Source organism: Balaenoptera borealis (genome assembly GCF_965194805.1).
Source record: "Balaenoptera borealis genome assembly, chromosome: 4".
Classification (NCBI taxonomy): domain Eukaryota; kingdom Metazoa; phylum Chordata; class Mammalia; order Artiodactyla; family Balaenopteridae; genus Balaenoptera; species Balaenoptera borealis.
Window position 1 is genome coordinate 125,338,291 of NC_138861.1, and position 24,387 is coordinate 125,362,677.

A 24,387-nucleotide genomic window follows, 5' to 3' on the forward strand; every position below is an offset into this window, starting at 1 on the left:
TTTTTCAATATAAATTAATAATTAACGTTGTCGTGTCTATCAGCCTCTTGTGAGATTATTAGTGGGAGTTAGCATTCTAAAGTCAGATTACCTCTGGGTCAAGTAAGAAAATTATGTTTTATTATTTAATAACTGAGAACAAATTCTGGTTATGGTGATTTCAAGACATTTCATGCCTTGCCTGAAACAGCTGACACTCTTTATCCTAATCCCTTTACTATCACATAAACCCCATATTAAATATTAACAAGGGCTATAATACAGGGAACAAATAGCTGGGACATTTAGAAGATAGTAATTCAGAGAAACCTTATAATGTTTAGGACGATTACAAAGCTTAAAAAATAAAAATATCAGTTTTTAGACAATATGTCCACATGATGTTACCTAGAAAATAAGTGCAAAGATATTCGTTTTATTTCTAGGAAAGTCAGAAATTTAAGATAAAAGAACACAATATGTTAGAAAACTGAATCAAGCTATCTATAAAACCAACTGAACATAGTACTTATTGATATTATTATTAATGTTTATGATTTAGCCAAGGAAGTTATAGTTTTCTAGAAGTTACCTTTTGAGGAGTCTAGAGGATGGTCATGGGTGTAGTCAGTGAAACTAAGCCTACATATCAGGCTATGACTTCAGCAGATGCGTCAGCAAGTTGAAGGTCACACCTTGTGCAAATGTCATGGAAATTTTCTCTTTTTCTCCTTCTTCTTTACTTTGAGCCATGCCTAAAAAGAACATGCATTGATATGACCTAATTAATCTGCATAATTCCAATTTTTATCTTCAAAGATCAAATCACCCAACAAGCCTTTATCATAATCCACATTCTACCCTATGAAATGAGCATATGGGATTTCAGTATTTTAAGGGTTATAATTGAGTCCTGAGAAACAATGATCATGAAGATAGTGAAAGATCATTTTCTGTAAAAATATCCCAAGAGGAGTGCTAGTTAATGTCAGTATTACTGCACAATCTCACTGTAGATTATTCACAAAAAATAATCAAATAAAACCACAGGAAAACACAGAGGCATGGCAAATGCTAAAGGGAAAGAAGTGTGTAGTTTGATGAAAGAAAAAGTTTGACCACTGAAGATTAGAAACAACCTTCCCTGGGACAGTAAAAGGTTGAAGCTGCAGGTACCTGGTAGAAATTGGAGAAGAGATAAAATGATGATTACCAAATTAAAAAAATAAAACCATTTCTTTTCATTTTTGTGAAATTAGTGAGAGTTTCATAGTATCTGGATTGTGAGTTCTAGCACTGCAGATTGGCTTAAAACTGTAGCATGGTGAATCCCAGCAGTATAGGAAGGAGGACAGTTATGGGGACTGCAATCAGTGAGTTATCTCAGGAACAAAGCCAATGAATACTAAATAGGAAGACTACCCTATCTCTAGTTATTGTAAGCCTGCAGGCAAACATCTATAAAAATCAAGAATTTGTTTGCAGAGTGAGAACAGAAAGATTTTCCAGACTCATACAATAGCAAGTGAATTAAAGTTTTTTTGGTGTTAATTATAACTATTAATATAATTCTGTTGCAAAAGTCCCAATTCCTTATTTTAGTTATTTCCAAGAGTGCAAGGAAAAGGAGACATGTTGATGAAACTAATTACCTGGTAAAAATTATTTTAAAAAATTATACTGAAAATGGTGCTTAATTAATAGGAACCAATAATGCGATTTGATGGCTAAAAAGGCTAATGTAATCTCAGGCTGAATTAATTGAACCAGAGCATCAAATCACAGGAAATAATAATTTTCCTGTACTTGAGTTCACTAAAAATTAGTTTAAAATATATGTATCTCTGAGACTTACACTTTGGGTGAAAAAAATTCTAGATTGTATCAGAAAAGAGGGCATTAGAAATCATAAAATAAGCAAAACAGTTTTCTCCTAGTGATTGCGTGTCTGGAGATACTTTGCCTGTCTGTCTGAAATGCTTTTTCTCCAGATTTTCTCATGATGGCTTTTTCTTATCATTTAGGTTTCAGCTGAAATATCACCTGCTAAAAGATGCTTTGATCATTCACTAAATCATTTTATTAGTCTTTTCCTTCCCAGGACACCATCTTCTCATCATCTTGTTTATTTATGTTCACAGCAATAAACGTTATTTTCTTTTTACACAACTATATATTCTTCATACAGAGAATATGATTTATGGGAGGGTAAATTTTCTTTGCCTAGCTTACTCCTATATCTCCTGCCAAGCACTGCACTCGGCACATAGTAAACCATTGATATGTATGAGTGAAAAATGTTTTAATAGATTGACGATATTTGGACTAGAGAAGTTTAAAGGAAAATATAATAGCTTAATCGAAATTGTCTTTATTGGTTCAGAATACAGAGTGAGAAATAATAGTGTGAATTTGAAAGGGGACACATTTCATTTCAAAGCAAGAAACAGCTTTACAACTAAAATATCCTTCAATAGAAAGAGTTACCTTGTCCATAAGGAAGTATGCCAAAAAATTCAAGTAGAAACTACACATTCATTTGTTAATTGAACTGTATAAGAGTGACAGTGGCCTAAATAACCTTTAAGAACATCCAAACTCTTAGACTTTATTGTGGTGTAATCCATAATTTGTTACACATCTTATTTCAAAAAGAAATTATTAAAAAGTATAAAAAAGAGAATTTATTGGCTCATATACCTAAAAATTCCTGAGGTGGACCTAGCTCTTATCAGCTGAATTCAGCAACTCACTCTTTCTCTCCCCATCACCCACTTGATATTCTCTTTTGTAGGCTTCAATATGTATAACTGAATCGCTTTGTTGTACACCTGAAACTAACACAACATTGTTAATCAACTATACTCCAGTATAAAATAAAAAGTAAAAAAAAAAAAAAAAAAGAAAGTACTAAATTATATCCTGCCAGCTTAACCATCCCAGAGAAAGTGAATTTGCCTTTCACAACAGTTCTAACAATTCCTGATCATTGACTTTCATTGGTTCAGCCTGAGCTGGATGAAGTTTTCTGGGAAGACCCAAGCCTGAGCCAATCCCCGATCTTCCCCAAACTAATAGCAAGAACCAATAACTGGGTGGTGGGGACATGGCTCTCAAAGGGAAAAAAAAACCCTCTGTTACTAGAAAAAGGGGAGATCGATGTCTGGCCAGTAATACAATGGCCATTCACTGCAGAACTTCTTCCTGCATTTGGGAAATTGGTAAATAATTCTGAGGTTACCTTCATGGCTTCACAACCATAATTTTGAAATTCTGTTCTCCATCTCCTTCATTTTAAATTAGTTCCCCATTTTACTATTTCCTGATACAATCTTCCTTCCCTTATATATTGGTTCACTTTCATTGCCCATTTGTGGTTCCATCATATCCTTCTTGATGCACAGTGCTCATAACCACATAGCCATTTATATAAGACTAGAGGATAACATTCTGTTGAGTTTCTAATACCTTTCTGAGAAATCATTTCATCAGTCTTTAAGACTGAGGCTAAATTTTAGATCCATTTTCTTATAACACAATCAAAAATACTTTTCAGACTTTTTCTGATATTATCTTCTAAAGCTCAGTACTCAATTCATTTTACAAGTGTTCATTTAAAAATACTTTATATTAGAATTGCTCTCGTGTAAAATATTTTGGTATATACCCCCAAAAATCTCTCTCTCTAGAGATACACAGATAGGTAGATATCCAGATTTAATCTATGTAAAACTAGTCACCATAATGACTGATTTCTGAGATGTTACATTAAAACACCTCAAGTTATAAGGACAACTCTTAAAGTCCTGAGGAATTTGGTAGCTCTCTACTGTAGGTGTCTTTAAAATACACAAAACATATTCCACAGAAAATTTATCTTTAGGCATCACCTTCTCTCACTGAGGATTTCCAGCAAAACTGTGGAACAAGGACAAAAAAACTCTCTACTAGTCCCTCTCTATCTCACAGTCTCTCAGCACACAGCCTGCTTTCCTCTCTCTCTGCCCCTCACTTTGCCCTGCAACTCCATGCAGCTACTATAACCTGATGGAATCCAGTCTTTGTTTCTGTCTGATACTCTTTGAGAATCAGCAACTTGGTTATAATGATAAAATAATTATTTACCTTGTTCTTCTTCAATCACCAGATTTCTGAAGATTTTGGGTTATTCTCAAACTTGGGTGTTTCATAATATATGTTCTCCTTCAGAAAATGTATTAAATGTCAAGTGAGATGATTAGGAGCACCAATCACTAAGGAATCACCTTTAACAAACTTGCCAGCTTATCTTCATGAGCAGTATCCTGTTTCCAAACAGACAACATAAAATAAAAGTTAAGACTCTGGAGTCAGACATTAGGAATGCACAAATGTTGTCCACTTAAACACTTCAACTGCCTTATCTATAACATGAAAATGACATTAATTTATCTACCTCATAGAACTGTCAGGAGCAAATGATGTCACACATAACACTTAATAGTACTGGTTTTTAGTATTTCTTATCTGGAGTCAAAAATGATGATTACTCAGTTATCTTGTGAACACCTATGGCAATGTTTTTGAAAGGATGCTATCACATTCCAGGGGGTCAACGATGATTTTGTTCCTTTGACCTTCTATTATGCTCTCAAAACACGTTATTTACTTCTTATTTCATTATTTTTCATATTTTATTTTAATTATTTATGTGATGAACTCATTTCCAAAACAGAAACACACCCATAGACATAGAAAATAAACTTATGGTTACCGAAGGGGAAGTGGGGCAGGGATAAATTGGGAGTATAGGATTAACAGATGCATACTACCATATATAAAACAGATAAACAACAGAGATTTACTGTATGGCACAGAGACCTATATTCAATATCTTGTAATAAATTATAAGGGAAAAGAACTGAAAAAGAATATAGGTATATATGGTATATATATATCTCAATCACTTTGCTGTACACCTGAAACTAACACAATATTGTGAAACTAACACAATATTGTAAATCAATTATACTTTAAAAAAAAAAAGAAAAAGAAAAAATTATTTATGTGGCTGACTTCTCGTTTTGACTAAGTTTGCCTTGAGGATTTTTCTCCATGCCTTCATCTCTTTATCACTCCTCGCTAAACTTCTATCCCTTAAAACAAATGCACACATACACAAAAGTGCACACACATGGTCTATAACATTAAGGAGTTGGTGATTGCTTAGTGAATGCGTACATACAATATTAAGCACAATTTGATAAAGTATCTTGAGTTTGATGGTGGAAAAATCCCCCAACACGTTACAAGAGGAAAGTTCGGATGGGAATTCCAACAGAGAACAGCTCAGTGAATTGAGATCACAAAATCAGGAGCTGCTGGGGGAATTATAAATGACCAGCCAAGCGAAAACACATCATGAACGTGATTCAAGAAAGAATTAGCTTTAAAGACATGAAAAGCACAGAAACATGCAATGCCAAATAACATCAATAACTGTCAAGTAACAAAATTTCTGCCCTTTACCTCTTTTCTCACCAATTCCCTTACTCCTTTTCATCTTAGAGCAGCCTACCACAGCCTAGCGAGGGAGAGAGGAAAGTAATAATCTAGGCAGGAAATAGAAACCATGAATTCAGCTCTTTCCTTCTGTAAGCTTCCATTCTGGAAGACTCATTCTGTTGGAAGGGACAAGATTTAATTTTGAATGAAGTTCTTAGTTTTTAATTATTATGCTGGACTGGCCTTGTTAATTATTAAAATGAGATCCTTCTCGTGTGGATGAAGACTGAGTGTAACCAAGAGTTAAAGAAACTGTCAAAACTTTCATTTAAGGCAGGATAGTTCTATTCTTACAGAGCAGGTTTAAATGAGTAGAAAAGGGAGGGAAATACGTTTGTTTTCTGATTATACTCCAAGGTCCCCACTTTTCAATTACATATTTCCATAAACTACTTCAAATTACAAAGCATTACCAAACATATCTTTCAGTTGTTATTTGAATGGAAAATCTAAAACATCAGCCATCTAACAAGAAATTTCTTAGCAGTGTTATCAGAAAAAAAAATATTTGAGTCTACAGAATCAAATTTCTTATGTTGAGGTATCTTTCTAGGAAGGATTTTAGAAATATTCATAATCCATTGAAATGTCAACTATATAAAATTGGACTACTGTAATGTAAATGGAATTATCAGTAATTTGTTTTTAAGTCAGTATCTACCAATCCCCAAGACTGTCTACTTTATTTTTGTATTTCCAGTTAAAAATCAATGCTAGTGAAAAAAATCATTAATGATCGAATGCATGAACGAATAGATAATGAATGAATAAATGAAAAAAAAATACCTGAAACTTGTGAAAGGCACCTGAAAAAACACACTTGGCAGTGCCTACTTTATTATTAAAGTGAAAAAAGATGTGATCTGAGCTTCCTATGATCTGAACTGAAGGAAGCTTTATGGATATAACAAGATTTTATACGTTCAAGTAGATTCAACATTATATTTGAGTCTATTCAGAATATTCAATGCAGCTAATTCAACATTGTGAACTTTCTGTCTTATTTCCTGAGAGTAATCTGAATTTGTGTTACTATGAAAACAGGGGAGAGAAACCTTCCATTACTCAAACTCCATGCTGGCTGAGCAGAGAAATAGGAGCTACAAGAGGGAATTGTTGAGTAGAATTCAGAGCAGAGTCCCTCAAGGGAGAATACGGTTTTTGTAGAGAAGGTCTGATCACTATTTGTATTCATCAGTGACTCTATGGCTTGCTCCTGGACATGTGGCAGGAAATGTATGCAAGGGACGAAATGTGATGTGGGGAAACAGTTTCAAAAGGTTACTAAAAGGAAACGAATGTAAAACATGGAAGCTGAGATGCCTTTTCCATATTTAACCCTTCTCTTGAACTCAATATTATAAAATAAGTGAAATGCTTAGGCTTGATGATATCACATGGCATCTCCAGGTGTAAAAATGGAGGAATCCCATTTTCTTATTTGGAAAATTAATGAGCATATTAGAAAATGGGAATATTATTTCCATTTGGAATTAAATGAGGGTGTTTGTGACAAATACAAAGCACTGTAATAACATGCTGTATCCGCATTCATTTAAGCTGTCATTAATAGAAATATTTTTAAAAGCACTGATTGCATCCTACTATCAGTCCATTTTTCATGCTTCTTGAAGTAGTCCTAAAAGAGGTTGACTAATTTAATTTTTTCCCCCCAAATCCGCAAAATGCGATGCACTGAGGTACAATTTAAAATTAGTAACTATTGATTTCATCCTGATCAGGTACTGTCTACCTGACTATGTAAGTTTTAGGTATAAAAGTCTTGAAGGCTGGAGTTAGTTTTTAAATTTGGTGATTTTCCATTTGAAGCAAATACATAAGTAAAGAAAACATTAACTAACCAAACACTGGGTTTAATAAAAACTGTCCATGGCAAGGAGAGTGGGCATAAGAAAAACAAATGTATGCATCAATGCAGACTCCAGGAAACACATCAGTATTTTCACACAATGGATAGGGTATTGAATATACACTTGGAGTCCTAGTATTCACTCAGACTTGCCTATTATTAGGTGAGGATGGCAGGTTTGTGACAGGTTCAGCCTGATCACAGGACTAAATTTAAATATAAATTTAAATATTTCAATTCTTCTGAGAGATGCAGTGTGGCAGCTGGAGAGCAGAGCCTGAGCAACACGGGTGAGGAAGATGCAGAGAATAAAGTGACTCGTGGCAATTAATCACACATGTCAAGGAAGAGTCAAGATGATCTGTTGAATCTGACAAAATAAGGAACTCCTCGTGCCCCTGAAGAACAGGACATCCAATTCCTCTGGTACTATTGACTATGTTTGTTCTAGTCAGAGTGTCACTGGGAAGGGATACCAAATGGAAAAATAGGAATTCAATAAATATAAGTTAATTCATGACATTCTACAATACTGTGGATTTTAATTTTTAAAAAATCAATAAAAAGAGCAGTACACTAGATTGAGTTTGATATATAATTACAAAAAAATGTATTTCTGTTCCCTTTGTTTTGGGATTTTTTTTTTTTCAGGTGTACATTAACTCTATGACAATTCGAGGCACCTGGTGTCTTCTGATTTGTCACCATTTGTGTTTCTTATTCTGTTTAAACTCATTCTTATGCTCTACTTGGCTCCCACATTGTTAAAAACTTCAGTTATCATTTATTCTTCACCCTTCCCTATCCCTAGCATCTAGTGTGTCACTAATTTTATCAGATTTGCTTCTGAAATATCTAATCCCACTTCATTTCTGATTCCCAGTTTCTATTTATCTAATTTCTCCTCTAAAATACTGAAGTTATTTTCTAATGTAGACCTGATTACAACACACCCCTGAATAAAAGAGCCTTGAATATCAGCACAAAGGAATTATACTGTTAATTTAAAAACATGGTGATAGTTCATGTTTTGACATGAATATATTATATAAAACTAAAAGCATGCAATTAAAGGAATCTACATTATTGCCCAGTGTTTTATTTTTAGTAAAAATAAAACATGTTATAGGAATTCCCTGGTGGTCCAGTGGTTAAGCCTCAGCGCTTTCACTGCCAAGGGCCCAGGTTCAATTTCTGGTTGGGGAACTACTATCTCACAAGCCGAGTGGCTCAGTCAAAAAGAAAAAAAAAACAAAAAGAAACAAACAAACAAAAAACATGTCACATATATTTTGGGTATAGGGATTTAAAGGATGTCCTTCAGCATAGTCACTGTTTGTCTCTTTTGCATCTTTTTGGTAATGAGGCACCAATTTCTTGCTCAATTAAAGACATAAAAATATCTTGATGGTTCCCTAAAGTCTACATCACCTAAGGCTCTCCCCAGTCTTTCCAAGCCTCCTTCCACTCCGTATTCTGCACTTTCTCTTCATCCTTTCTTTTGCCAACATCATTCTCTAGCCCCATCAGATGGCGCGATTTTGCCAGAGAAATTTGTCCATTTTTATTGTTTTTTTTCTCTTTTTATATATTGTTTCTTCTGCCTGAAAAGAATTTTCCCTTTCTTTCCGAATTTTTGAATTCCTATTTGTTGTTTAGGGCCATTCAAACTTTTTCCTTCTCTGAGGATGTCCACAACCTCACCAGGGGAATGAATCACTCTGTCCTGGGTAAGGTATTACAGCAAAGTGAAAACATATAAGAACTATTAATTATTTTCTAGTTGGTTTTTAATTTCCTTGACTGCCTGATAAATTATGAGCTTTCTTAGACTATATCACGGATTACATGGGTTGTATTTTATTCATTATGTTATCCACTGTCTGAAGTGCAATATCAAGTACTTGGTAAGTCTTCAACAAACATCTATTATTTTTAATGAATGTAAGAGAGAATGTGAATAGGAGATGAGAGGTTTTGTTAGGAAATTATTGCATTTAAATTTTTGTATCTCCTATATATACACTACCAAATGTAAAACCGATAGTTAGTGGGAAGCAGCTGCATAGCACAAGGAGATCAGCTCGGTTCTCTGTGACCTCCTAAAGGGGTGGGATAGGGAGGGTGGGAGGGAGACTTAAGAGGGAGGGGATATGGGGATATATGTATATGTATAGCTGATTCACTTTTTATATTTATTTATTTATTTATTTATTTATTTATGGCTGTGTTGGGTCTTTGTTTCTGTGCGAGGGCTTTCTCTAGTTACGGCAAGTGGGGGCCACTCTTCATCGTGGTGCGCGGGCCTCTCACTATTGCGGCCTCTCTTGTTGCGGAGCACAGGCTCCAGACGCGCAGGCTCAGTATTTGTGGCTCACGGGCCCAGTTGCTCCGTGGCATGTGGGATCTTCCCAGACCAGGGCTCGAACCTGTGTCCCCTGCATTGGCAGGCAGACTCTCAACCACTGCGCCACCAGGGAAGCCCCCACTTTTTATAAAGCAGAAACTAACACACCATTGTAAAGCAATTTTACTCCAATAAAGATGTTAAAAAAATAAATAAAACAAAATAAAATCCTAATTAAATATTAAACATAATTTTTTTTACCTTTTTAATTATGGTTACCTCCCTCATTTCATACTCCTTCCAGTCATTCCCACACAAGATCATTGACAGACACACAACCCTGAATTACTGAAAAATATCTTCTTTCAAGTAGAGTTTGCAATTGTTTCTATATAGGGAGCCTTCCCCAGGAGGGAGAAACTCTATAATGCAAATTTGGACTTTGACCACTCAATATTCTCCCCAGTCACTCTCTAAATACTTATGCCCTCAGAACTTTTTTGTTAATGGAAGATTAATCTGAAAAAAAAAAATTGAGGACTATGTCTAACATTAAAGATAAATAAAAGCTTTAAACATAAATGACTTTCAAGAGGCATTTATACTGTCTCATAGCCTTCCTAAACTTCTGTCCTCCATAGAAAAATGTTCAGTGATGAAATTAGGAAGGAAGAGAATAGGCAGATGGGAGGGTAGTAAGGGACAGATTTTCAATTTGCTTATAGTAATTCTAATTCAGCAGAATAGTTCATGGCAGACAATAAACACTCAATAGATCCTTAATATAGTCAACCCTCCGTATCCGCAGTTGGTTAACTCTGCAGGTTCCGGATATGGAGGGACAACTGTACTACACCATTATATGCAAGGAACCTGAGCATCCAGGATTTTTTTGTACCCACAGGGGTCTTGGAACCAATCCCCTATGGATACTGAGGTACCACTGTAATGGATTCAGTAAGTATTAGTTGAATATCTATTATTATCAAGACCTTTCGAGGCCTAGGGAATTCCTATTTTAGTGAAGAAATGCTGTTTGTTGATTCATTTATTCAGCAAATACTTAAGGATCACATAGACTGTGCCAGATACTGAGCAGCACTCTGGATGCAGGAGAGAAGCAGCCAGCTGTGACTCCTGAATTCCACAGACCTTCCAGGCTGGTGTTTAGAAGAATATTTAAATGCTATGGATAAAGATTGAGAAAGCATTTAATTCTACCTAAGGGAGAATGAAATAACATGCAGAAATTTGTGGAGCATCTATTGATGGATAAGCCAAGCACTGCACACAGATGTGTCATTTATGCCATCCTGCTGGTTTATTATAGTGCTATTTGTTTCTGATATGCTTCTGATAATTCTGCATATATTAAAATAGAACATTTTACTATAGTACAATCTGTAATTTTATTTGAGTGTTATTCTATTATATCTTTCAGCCAATATTTGTTCTAACTTGCTGTCCTTAATTGAGTTTATTATGAAGTATGGTTTACACCACTATAAACACTACCTGACATTTTTTTTTGTTTTGATTAACATCTGTGACTCGTATGTCTGACAAAAGAAAAAGCAAGTGATAGTGTTTAACCTGCTGCAAAGAAGTAAAAGATGTATCACACAGGATATTAAAATGGAAGTCATATAGGTGGGAAGACCCATCAGAAAGTGACTGAAAAAATAGATGGCAAAGATTATCATACAATCTAGGAGTGGTGGTGGATGGAATTTCATATTATGAAAGATATCAGGAAATTTAGTGCAACTTGGCCATATGGCCAAAGAATTGTATAAAAGGTAGCTGAAAGAAAATACGATTACAACAATCATAAATTTTCTGTGCTCTACACACAGGTACTATGCTGCAAACTTATTCCTATGGGGATCATGCTATGAGGGTCCCATAAATGACTAACCTGGTTAATAAGACCATGTCCAACAATGCACCCCCCTCATTCAATGAGTGTATGTAAGCACAGTGCTCTTTATGTTTCTTATATCAGGACAGGAAAATTCTAAAAATAAGTAAAATTTAAGCTGGACTTAGAACAATAAATTGTGTTTCAACAGATGGTCAATGAAGAGAAGAGAAAATTAGTCAGAAGAAATGACCTAGATATGTATGCCATATTCTGGGACTTTGAGAATGGTACAAGATGAGGCTATGACCAAGATAGGGTTTGAGAATGGGAGAAAAATATAGAAATTTAAAGAAAAAGAGTTGTAGAAATTAGTATTGAATTTTGATGTTATTAAAGTATAGGTAGTTATTTTAAATAGCTTTGATATGAAGTTGAAAATATCATTAATATAATCTAATGAAAACAAGGAAAAAAATGGAAACCATTTACTTCACATGAGCTTACGTTTTTAAGTTAAAGAAAATAGGTGATATAATAAAGACTTTCACCAGACAACTGGAATCTATAAAAATAAAATAATCATATAATTTTTACTATTTACAAATTCAAAAACTTAAGAAACAAATAGATGAGTCTATTGACTAATTGGATATAGCAAAAGAGAGGTTAGAGACTAGAAGTGAAGGTCAGTAGAAGATATTCTAACTAACTGCATGAAAAGTGAAAGGACAGAAAATAGAGAAAAGAGAATAAGAGACATGTGAGGAGAAACAGAAACGTTATAACATACTTGCAATTTGAGTCCCAATAGGACAGGAGGAAGAGTACAGAACAGAGCAATACTTAATGATGGTCAAGAGTTTTCCAAGAGTGACAAAAGACATCAACCCACAGATTTAAGAAACGCTGCAAAACTGGAACAAGATAAATTATAGAGAAAGGAGCACCGTGGACTTGTCCTTTGCTAATACCCTCAGGGTTTGTATCTGGGTAAAGTGAGCAAATGTTGGTATTACTGAGAAAGTAGAGGTGCCTGAATGGTAAGATGACATGAGGGAAACAGGGTGAGCTTGATTGTAGAAATGATCACAAAGTCAGCAAAGAAAGCAGGGATAAATGCCCTCATGAGACATCTGCCAGAAGATGTGGAAGAGAAGTCATCCATGACCAAAGGAGATTCCTCTGCCCCGGGAGAGGAAAGAGACTTCCTCAAGAAAGAGGGGGAGGAGGAACTCAAGGTTGCAAACTGAACCCCCTTGGTGTTCATTTGGTTTATATAAAAATGAAAGGGTTGGTGGAGGTAATTGTTGATATACGTATATAGCATTTTATGATTGTCAGTGTTTTCATATATTTTGTCTCTCTTATCTTATAATAAGTATGCTTTGATTGAGACAGGACAGATATTTAAAAAATCTCCATTTCAACCACAGTAAAATTCAACTTGAGAAAAGTTGAGTGTATTGTTGCTATAGGATCCTTCTGGCTATAACTCTCTAGAAGTTGACCTCTAAGGGAAGGAGGTATGTTTTTATTTATTTTTCTAATTTATTTTTTTAAAAATTTATACACTTTTTATTATTTTTTACTGACAAAGTTCACTTACATATTATATTAGTTTCAGGTGTATAACATAGTGATTCAATATTTTTATAGACTACACATCATACAAAGTTATTACAATATTATTCATTGTATTCACTGCTCTGTGCATTACATTTCTGTACTTATTTATTTTAAAATTTGTACTTGGTACCTCTTAATCCCCTTCACCTATTTCACCCATACCTCTATTCCCCTGCCTTCTGGCAAAGACTCGTTTTTCCTCTGTATCTATGAGTCTGTTTCTGTTCTATTATATTTGTTTTTTTTCTTTAGATTCTACATATAAGTGAAAACACACAGTATTTGCCTTTCTCTGTCTGACTTATTTCACTTAGTATAATACCATCTAAGTCCATCCATGCTGTCACAAATGCAAGATTTCCTTCTTTTTTATAGCTGAGTAATATTCCACTGTGTGTGTGTGTGTGTGTGTGTGTGTGTGTGTGTGTGTGTGTGTGTGTGTGACATTGTCTCAATCTATTCTTCTGTCAATGGACACTTAGGATGTTTCCATGTCTTTTTTTTTTTTTTTTCACACACACTGTATTTTATTTTTACAACAGATAAATAAACTAACACCAAGCATTGTAAACGGATGACCACAACAAAAGCAACAATGATTGCATTTACCAAACACGAAACACACTCATACTACATCATAATATTGACATTCAGTCCAGTAATCCTCCACTGTAACAGCTCCTTTACTTTGCAGTGAAAATTGATTTGTATATTTTTTGCCTCTGAGTCCTTGTGGGATTTTTTTTTTTAATTCAAACAGAAAGTCACAAAAATTAAAATCATCCTCATCAGTTCACTCAGTCCCATGTAATTAATTTTTTTTTCATTTTGATCTTTTGTTAGCACTTTTATGAATTCATCAGTTTTCCATTAGAGTTCTGAAAATGCTTATTCATTCAGTTCAGCAGTATAGTCAGTTGCCAGAAACCGGTACTTGTCAGAGTCTTTTCCATGAATTCCTTGAAGGTGAAACTCTTTTATAGGAACATTTTTGCGAAAGCATCAGAGTACACCCAGAACTGTCTGTAAATGACAAGAGACTTAAAAATGACCATGGTTAAAGATTTGATGAAAGTTCATAATAATGCAATTGACAAGGAAATCCAGTTATTTCTGAGATATACATTTTAAAGTAATAACTAGAATTATGATTTATAACATTATACCAGAACATATAAGACTTAGAAATTTCATGTAATGTCTGAAACATTTATATTAACATATTTCCATACAAATAACCCAAAGAAAGTTTAGTATTAGTTATTTTTTGTTTGTTTGTTTTTGTTTTTTTATACTGCAGGTTCTTATTAGTCATCAATTTTATAGACATCAGTGAATACACGTCAATCCCAATCACCCAATTCAGCACACCACCATCCCCACCCCACCACGGTTTTCCCCCCTTGGTGTCCATACGTTTGTTCTCTACATCTGTGTATCAACTTCTGCCCTGCAAACCGGTTCATCTGTACCATTTTTCAAGATTCAACATACATGTGTTAATATACGATATTTGTTTTTCTCTTTCTGACTTACTTCACTCTGTAACACAGTCTCTAGATCCATCCACGTCTCAACAAATGACTCAATTTCATTCCTTTTTATAGCTGAGTAATATTCCATTGTATATATGTACCACTACTTCTTTATCCATTCGTCTGTCAATGGGCATTTTGGTTGCTTCCATGACCTGGCTATTGTAAATAGTGCTGCAATGAATATTGGGTTGCATGTGTCTGTTTGAATTACGGTTTTCTCTGGGTACATGCCCAGTAGTGGGATTGCTGGATCATATGGTAATTCTATTTTTAGTTTTTTAAGGAACCTCCATACTGTTCTCTATAGTGGTTGTTATCAATATACATTCCCACCAACAGTGCAAGAGGGTTCCCTTTTCTCCACATCCTCTCCACCATTTGTTGTTTGTAGATTTTCTGATGATGCCCATTATAACTGGTGTGAGGTGATACCTCATTGTAGTTTTCATTTGCATTTCTCTAATAATTAGTGATGTTGAGCAGCTTTTCATGTGCTTCTTGGCCAACTGTATGTCTTCTTTGGAGAAATGTCTATTTACGTCTTCTGCCCATTTTTGGATTGGGTTGTTTGTTCCTTTAATATTGAGCTGCATGAGCTGTTTATATATTTTGGAGATTAATCCTTTGTTCGTTGATTCATTTGCGAATATTTTCTCCCATTCTGAGGGTTGTCTTTTCGTCTTGTTTATGGTTTCCTTTGCTGTGCAAAAGCTTTGAAGTTTCATTAGGTCCCATTTGTTTATTTTTGTTTTTATTTCCATTACTCTAGGAGGTGGATCAAAAAAGATCTTGCTGTGATTTATGTCAAAGAGTATTCTTCCTATTTTTTCCTCGAAGAGGTTTACAGTGTCCGGTCTTACATTTAGGTCTTGAATCGATTTTGAGTTTATTTTTGTGTATGGTGTTAAGGAGTATTCTAATTTCATTCTTTTACATGTAGCTGTCCAGTTTTCCCAGCACCACTTATTGAAGAGACTGTCTTTTCTCCATTGTATATCTTTGCCTCCTTTGTCATAGATTAGTTGACCATAGGTGTGTGGGTTTATCTCTGGGCTTTCTATCTTGTTCCATTGATCTATGTTTCTGTTTTTGTGCCAGTACCATATTGTCTTGATTACTGTAGATTTGTAGTATAGTCTGAAGTCAGGGAGTCTGATTCCTCCAGCTCCGTTTTTTTCCCTCAAGACTGCTTTAGCTATTTGGGGTCTTTTGTGTCTCCATACAAATTTTAAGATGATTTGTTCTAGTTCCGTAAAAAATGCCATTGCTAATTTGATAGGGATTGCATTGTATCTGTAGATTGCTTTGGGTAGTAGTATAGTCATTTTCACAATATTGAATCTTCCAATCCAAGAACATGGTATATCTCTCCATCTGTTGGTATCATCTTTAATTTCTTTCATCAGTGTCTTATAGTTTTCTGCATACAGGTCTTCTGCTTCCCTAGGGAGGTTTATTCCTAGGTATTTTATTCTTTTTGTTGCAATTGTAAATGGGAGTGTTTCCATAAATTCTCTTTCAGATTTTTCATCATTAGTGTATAGGAATGCAAGAGATTTCTGTGCATTAATTTTGTATCCTGATACTTTACCAAATTCATTGATTAGCTCTAGTAGTTTTCTGGTGGCATTTTTAGGATTCTCTATGTATAGTATCATGTCATCTGCAAACAGTGACAGTTTTACTTCTTCTTTTCCAATTTGTATTCCTTTTATTTATTTTTCTTCTCTGATTTCCGTGGCTAGGACTTCCAAAACTATGTTGAATAATAGTGGTGAGAGTGGACATCTTTGTCTCGTTACTGATCTTAAGAAATGCTTTCAGTTTTTCACCATTGAGAATGATGTTTGCTGTGGGTTTGTCGTATATGGCCTTTATTATGTTGAGGTAGGTTCCCTCTATGCCCACTTTCTGGAGAGTTTTTATTATAAATGGGTGTTGAATTTTGTCAAAAGCTTTTTCTGCATCTATTGAGATGATCGTATGGTTTTTATTCTTCAATTTGTTAATATGGTGTATCACATTGATTGATTTGAGTATACTGAAGAAAACCTGCATCCCTGGGATAAATCCCACTTGATCATGGTGTACGATCCTTTTAATGTGTTGTTGGATTCTGTTGTATTTTGTTGAGGATTTTTGCATCTATATTCATCAGTGATATTGGTCTGTAATTTCCTTTTTTTGTAGTATCTTTGTCTGGTTTTGGTATCAGAGTGACGGTAACCTCACAGAATGAGTTTGGGAGTGTTCCTTCCTCTGCAATTTTTTGGAAGAGTTTGAGAAGGATGGGTGTTAGCTGTTCTGTAAATGTTTGATAGAATTCACCTGTGAAGCCATCTGGTCCTGGGCTTTTGTTTGTTGGAAGATTTTTAATCACACTTTCAATTTCATTACTTGTGATTGGTCTGTTCATATTTTCTGTTTCTTCCTGGTTCAGTCTTGGAAGGTTATACCTTTCTAAGAATTTGTCCATTTCTTCCAGGTTGTCCACTTTATTGGCATAGAGTTGCTTGTAGTAGTCTCTTAGGATGCTTTGTCTGCAGTGTCTGTTGTAACTTCTCCTTTTTCATTTCTAATTTTATTGATTTGAGTTCTCTCCCTCTTTTTCTTGATGAGTCTGGCTAATGGTTTATCAATTTTGTTTATCTTCTCCAAGAACCAGCTTTTAGTTTTATTGATCTTTGCTATTGTTTTCTTTGTTTCTATTTCATTTATTTCTGCTCTGATCTTTATGATTTCTTTCCTTCTGCCAACTTTGGGTTTTGTTTGTTCTTCTTTCTCTAGTTCCTTTAGGTGTAAGGTTAGATTGTTTACTTGAGATTTTTCTTGTTTCTTGAGGTAGGCTTGTATAGCTATAAACTTCCCTCTTAGAACTGCCTTTGCTGCATCCAATAGGTTTTGGATTGTCGTGTTTTCATTGTCATTTGTCTCTAGGTATTTTTTGATTTCCTGTTTAATTTCTTCAGTGATCTCTTGGTTATTTAGTAACATATTGTTTAGCTTCCATGTGTTTGTGTATTTTACCTTTATTCCCTGTAATTGATTTCTAATCTCATAGGGTTGTGGTCAGAAAAGATGCTTGATATTATTTCAATATTCTTAAATTTACTGAGGCTTGATTTGTGACCCAATATGTGATCTATCCTGGAGAATGTTCCGTGTGCACTTGAGAAGAAAGTGTAATCTGCTGGTTTGAAATGGAATGTCCTACAAAATATCAATTAAATATATCTGGTCTATTGTGTCATTTACAGCTTCTGTTTCCTTATTTATTTTCATTTTGGATGATCGGTCCATTGGTTTAAGTGAGGTGTTAAAGTTCCCCACTATTATTGTGCTACTGTCGATTTCCTCTTTTATAGCTGTTAGCAGTTGCCTTATGTATTGATTTGTTCCTATGTTGGGTGCATAAATATTTACAATTATTATATCTTCTTCTTGGATTGATCCCTTCATCATTATGTAGTGTCCTTCTTTGTCTCTTGTAACATTCTTTATTTTAAAGTCTATTTTATCTGATATGAGTATTGCTACTCCAGCTTTCTTTTGATTTCCATTTGCATGGAATATCTTTCTCCACCCCCTCACTTTCAGTCTGTATGTGTCCCTAGATCTGAAGTGGGTCTCTTACAGACAGCATATATATGGGTGTTGTTTTTGTATCCATTTTGCAAGCCTGTGTCTTTTGATTGGAGCATTTAATCCATTTGCGTTTAAGGTAATTATCGATATATATGTTCCTGTGGCCATTTTCTTAATTGTTTTGGGTTTGTTTTTGTAGGTCCTTTTCTTCTCTTGTGTTTCCCACTTAGAGAAGTTCCTTTAGCATTTGTTGTAGAGCTGGTTTTGTGGTGCTGAATTCTCTTAGCTTTTGCTTGTCTGTAAAGCTTTTGATTTCTCCATCAAATCTGAATCAGATCCTTGCTGGGTAGAGTAATCTTGGTTGTAGGTTCTTCCCTTTCATCACTTTAAGTATATCATGCCACTCCCTTCTAGCTTGTAGAGTTTCTGCTGAGAAATCAGCTGTTAACCTTATGGGAGTTCCCTTGTATGTTATTTGTCGTTTTTCCCTTGCTGCTTTCAATAATTTTTGTTTGTCTTTAATTTTTGTATGTGTCTCGGTGTGTTTCTCCTTGGGTTATCCTGTATGGGACTCGCTGCGCTTCCTGGACTTGGGTGGCTATTTCCTTTCCCATGTTAGGGAAGTTTTCGACTATAATCTCTTCAAATATTTTCTCGGGTCCTTTCTCTCTCTCTTCTCCTTCTGGGACGCCTATAATGTGAATGTTGTTGCGTTTAATGTTGTTCCCGAGGTCTCTTAGGCTGTTTTCATTTCTTTTCATTCTTTTTTCTTTATTCTGTTCCGCAGCAGTGAATTCCACCATTCTGTCTTCCAGGTCACTTATCCGTTCTTCTGCCTCAGTTATTCTGCTACTGATTCCTTCTAGTGTAGTTTTCATTTCAGTTATTGTATTGTTCATCTCTGTTTGTTTGTTCTTTAATTATTCTAGGTCTTTGTTAAACATTTCTTGCATCTTCTCGATCTTTGCCTCCATTGTTTTTCCGAGGTCCTGGATCATCTTCACCTTCATTATTCTGAATTCTTTTTCTGGAAGGTTGCCTATCTCCACTTCATTTAGTTGTTTTTCTGGGGTTTTATCTTGTTCCTTCATCTGGTATAAAGCCCTCTGCCTTTTCATCTTGTCTATCTTTCTGTGAATGTGGTTTTTGTTCCACAGGCTGCAGGATTGTAGTTCTTCTTGCTTTTGCTGTCTGCCCTCTGGTGGATGAGGCTATCTAAGAGGCTTGATGGGAGGGACTGGTGGTGGGTAGAGCTGACTGTTGCTCTGGTGGGCAGAGCTCAGTAAAACTTTAATCCACTTGACTGTTGATGGGTGGGGCTGGGTTCCCTCCCTGTTGGTTGTTTGGCCTGAGGCATCCCGACACTGGAGCCTACCTGGGCTCTTTGGTGGGGCTAATGACAGACTCTGGGAGGGCTCACGCCAAGGAGTACTTCTCAGAACTTCTGCTGCCAGTGTCCTTGTCCCCACGGTGAGCCACAGCACCCCCCCCCCCCCCGCTGCCTCTGCAGGAGACCCTCCAATACTAGCAGGTAGGTCTGGTTCAGTCTCCCCTGGGGTCACTGCTCCTTTCCCTGGGTCCTGATGTGCACACTACTTTGTGTGTACCCTCCAAGAGTGGAGTCTCTGTTTCCCCCAGTCCTGTCGAAGTCCTGCAATCAATTCCCACTAGGCTTCAAAGACTGATTCTCTAGGAATTCCTCCTTCCGTTGCCGGACCCCCAGGTTGGGAAGCCTGACGTGGTGCTCAGAACCTTCACTCCAGTGGGTGGATTTCTGTGGTATAAGTGTTCTCCAATCTGTGAGTCACCCACCCAGCAGTTATGGGATTTGATTTTGCTGTGATTGCGCCCCTCCTACCGTCTCATTGTGGCTTCTCCTTTGTCTTTGGATGTGGTGTATCTTTTTTGGTGAGTTACAGTGTCTTCCTGTCGATGACTGTCCAGTAGCTAGTTGTGATTCTGGTGTTCTCACAAGAGGGAGTGAGAGCACGTCCTTCTACCACGCCATCTTGGTTCCTCTCTTCAGGAGGTATGTTTTTAAATTAAAAAATTGAGTCTTTGAAACTTTGGTATTATTATGGAATTACAGTTAATACTTATAGGAGTGAAAATGCTATTATGGTTTTGTTTTTAAGAACACTTTTCTTGTGGGGCTATAGACTGAAATATTTTTGAGTATGACACCTGGTGTTTGCATCAAAATAATACAGGAAGTACAATGACAGTGTTCTATATCTTGCTTTGGGTGATTCTGAAATGGATATGTATAATTTTTGAAGTTCATCAAACTGAAAGCTTAAGATTTTTGAGTTTAGAGCATGCAACTTATATCTAAACAAGAAAAAATACCAAAAAGTAACTAGCAAAAAGTCTTAAAGAATATAACAATGACTGAGGACTTATACTAACACAATCAAGATATGCATAGCTACAGTGATGAAAACAGTGTGTTTTGGCCTAGGTACAGAAAAATGGACCAATGGAAATGAATGGAACATTAGAAACAGGCTCAAAAATGTATACTGATCTGATATAATGAAGTTTACCCTGTAGTGAAATTAGAAAAGAATGGTCCTTTCAGGGATGGTTATGGGTCAACTGGATATACATGTGAAAAAAAAATCAATCTTACCTGCTACTGCACAATATATTAAACAATTCCAGGTGGAAAAAATGTAAATGTGAAAGGTAGAAAAATAAATCTTCCAGAAAAAATTCACAGGACAGTATCTTCATGGCCTTGGAGTATACAGATTTTTTTTTAAACTAGGTAACAAAAGTACTAACTATAAAGAAAAAAAAATAATAAATAGAGCTACATTTACACTAAGGGCTTCTGTTTATCCAAAGAAACCATTGAGAAAATGGATAGGTAATGCACAGACTAGGAGAAAATATTTGCAATGTGTATAGTTAATACAGGCTTACATAGACTATTATAGGAAATTATGCAAATTGACAAAATAGAAAACTCCATAGAATACTAAGGAAAAGATATGAACAGGCATTATAGAAGAGGGTATCCAAATGTCCAGTCAACATATAAAAAGGTGCTCAACCTCACTGACCATGGAGAAATGCAAATTAAAATCGAATCATTTCAAATGCAATCATTGAACCACCTCCAGAATATTATATTAAAAAGAGATAATACCCAGCTTTAGTGAGAATGTGAAGTAATTGGACTTTTTATATACTACTGGTGGGAGTGTAAAATAGTAAAAATAACATGGAAATTGTTTGGTATTATCTATTGATGCAGAACATACACTCATTTTGTGACCCAGCAATTTTATTCTTTGGTGTATACTCAACAGATAAGTATAAACATATTCAATAAAACATATACATGAATTTTCATAGTAGCATTATGTATTGAAACTAATAACTGGTCATAGCCCAAATGAACACTGAAAGAAGAATAGATAAATATATTGTATTCTATTTGTAAAAGCAAATATTTCCTAGTAATGGGAATACACAAATTGCTGCTATACAGAACACTATTCATAATATTGAGTGAAAGATCTAGACATCAAAGGGAATATATGATACCAGTTATATATAGTTCAAAATAGGTAGAATTAATATATGCTAGTGAAACCGAGCAGAACCCTGTGGGTCTCCTGGGCATGGAAGCCTTTCTGTCCCCTCTTTCTTGTTTGTAGGGGACAGTCTCCAGCCTGTATGACTTTCCCTGAGTTCCAAAAGGCAGATTGGAACAGTTGCTAATCATGGGAGGAGCAGCCAAGAAACCATCTGAGGGAAGATTAAAGGGACCAGAGAATCTCATCAAGAAGATTACCTGAGACCAGATTAGAGGAGTGCAGGCCCTGCATATACCTTAATCTTATCAGCAACCCCATCCTTGAACCATGACTATAAAACTCATCAAATCCTCCCAGGTTGGGACACATAGTTTTCAAGGGTAGGAGCTGCTGTATCTCCCTTTGCCTGGCAAAGCAACAAAGCTATTCTTTTCTACTTCACCAAAAACTGTCTGAGATTCAATTTGGCACCGGTGCACAGAGGCCGAGATTTTGGCATCAATAGAAGTCAGTAGGGCGTGTTTGTAGGGTAGTAATTTGGAGAGAGCATACAGGGGCTTTTGGAATGCTGATAATATTCTATTGTTTGAATATGCGTTAAGAAGACACTGAGAACAACAAAAAAAGAACACAAGATTTTCATAGTTTATCATTTCTTAATTATATATTAATATAAAATATAAGCCTTTGCCCACAAATGTACACACACATAATATGCTACATATTAGAAGAATACACAATGAAATTAGAAATACACACACAATAAAATTAGCAAAAAGATTTGCTAGAAAAATTGTGGATCAGAATTTTTCTAGAAAGCAGTTTCATCAACTCAAAAATCAGTGCAATGTGGACCTACTGTATTTGGTGAAAGTATAATAGCTCTACAAACTTCAAGAGGCTTTGAGAACATTTTCTTTTAATACAGAAAAATATGTTATTGATCTTAAAGGCGAAAAAGTGTAATAAAACAAGGTTAAATGCTATTTGATACATATGTTTTTTAAGACTTTTTTATTCTCTTAGTTTCCAAATATCCATCCCCACTCAACCACGACTTTTTTTTTCCCTTCTGCTAAGTATTACCTTGGTTCCTAGAGAAGACCAGGTAGAACTTTGACATCTCAAAGGCACAGAGAAAGAATGCAAGTTTCCCCAAGAACTTTTGTTTCCTAACACCAAAGCTGTTAAAATATCTATAAGTCTTTTGAGATGAATAAGGGAGGTTTGGGGACTTGTAAAAAGGAAAGCTGGGCATTTTGTGTTCTTGTAAAGACTTGATTTGTAAAACAAGTTGTACAAGTTGTCCTCAAATTTTAGAAGTTGTTTTTAATTCCTCAAAGAATTGGGTTGCAGCCTGAATGATATTAAGGGCCTGACCCGCTCATCCAACTGCATTATCTTCAATTTGCTTCTTTATATCAGAGAGAAGATCTTCAACTAAGATGGAAATCAAAAGATTCCTTGTTCTAGATTTAGGGCTATTTGCCTTTGGAATATTTTTCTTTTTCTCTGGGTACAGAGTTTCATTCAGATTAGGTGAGAGGCTTAAAAAAAGTTCCTATCAGGCTCTTGGGCTCTGAATATCAGCTTTTAATTTGGCCGACTTCTGACCTTAGAGTTACTTAAAAAAAAAAAGAAAAAAAAATCAACAATCTTGTCAAGTTCCAGCCAAGCCAAAGGAAGAATAAACATTCCTGGCAGTACTGAATAATCTCAACACCTTCTGCCCTCCCAAGATCCAGAGCCACTCCCAAAGATAACCAACAAAAAAATGACTTAGACAGTTCAACCCTGAAAGCTGGCAACAGTTAGTAGGCCCCTAGCCACAAACGGGGCACAGCCCACATTTCTGACCAGTCATATTTTGCGGCCCCCAACCTGATGGTTGAGCTGCTTACATACATAAGAACTGACAGTCTGGGTACACCAGGCAGGCAAAAGCCAAGCCAAGTTCTCAGGAAATGAAATGAGACAAACAAGAAGTATAGCTGTCCCTGGGAGAGAAAAGATTGACAACAATGGGTACCTCAAAACTGAAGTCACAAGAGTCTGGATTTGGAAAGGAAGGGGCAACATGAAATTTTACCGTCTTCTCTGAACCAGGCACTACAGAGGAACAGGAGAACTGACTCTAGTAAGAATTGTCACCCTTCACAGACTTCTGCTAGTTTTCCCAGGATCCCATCTTCAGACTCCGGAGTCAGTGGGTTTCAAATAGAGACTGTAGCCTTGATATCTACCAGAATTTGGCAAGGTTTTCTATTAATTTTAATTTTAGTTTCTCCTTGGTTGTTTAAGGGAATAATTGGTAGCAGTTTACTAGAGAATCCCTCAGAGTCCTGTCAACTCTGGGAGGGACTCATATGGGGGCTCTCATTTGAGGTTGGATATGGGGGCATTCGAGTTGGTGTGAAAGAATTTGATAAAATCTTTGAGGACAAACTTTTTTCCAGTGTCCCAGTTAATTGCAAATGAGACAGATT

The 24,387-nt window shown here is 35.6% G+C and overlaps 1 protein-coding gene across 4 annotated transcripts in view; it reads right to left on the reverse strand.

Annotated features, from left to right (window-relative positions):
• The window catches only part of LOC309627547 (bifunctional heparan sulfate N-deacetylase/N-sulfotransferase 4), an 865,109-nt gene that overhangs the window by 331,979 nt on the left and 508,743 nt on the right, over positions 1–24,387 (reverse strand). For 3 of the 4 annotated variants that reach the window (XM_082389627.1, XM_082389626.1, XM_082389628.1), the window contains one exon: positions 572–4,283. The gene's annotated coding sequence lies outside the window, so the exon portion shown is untranslated. The remainder of the gene's footprint in view (positions 1–571; positions 4,284–24,387) is intronic. The other variant, XM_082389624.1, reaches the window with a different exon arrangement.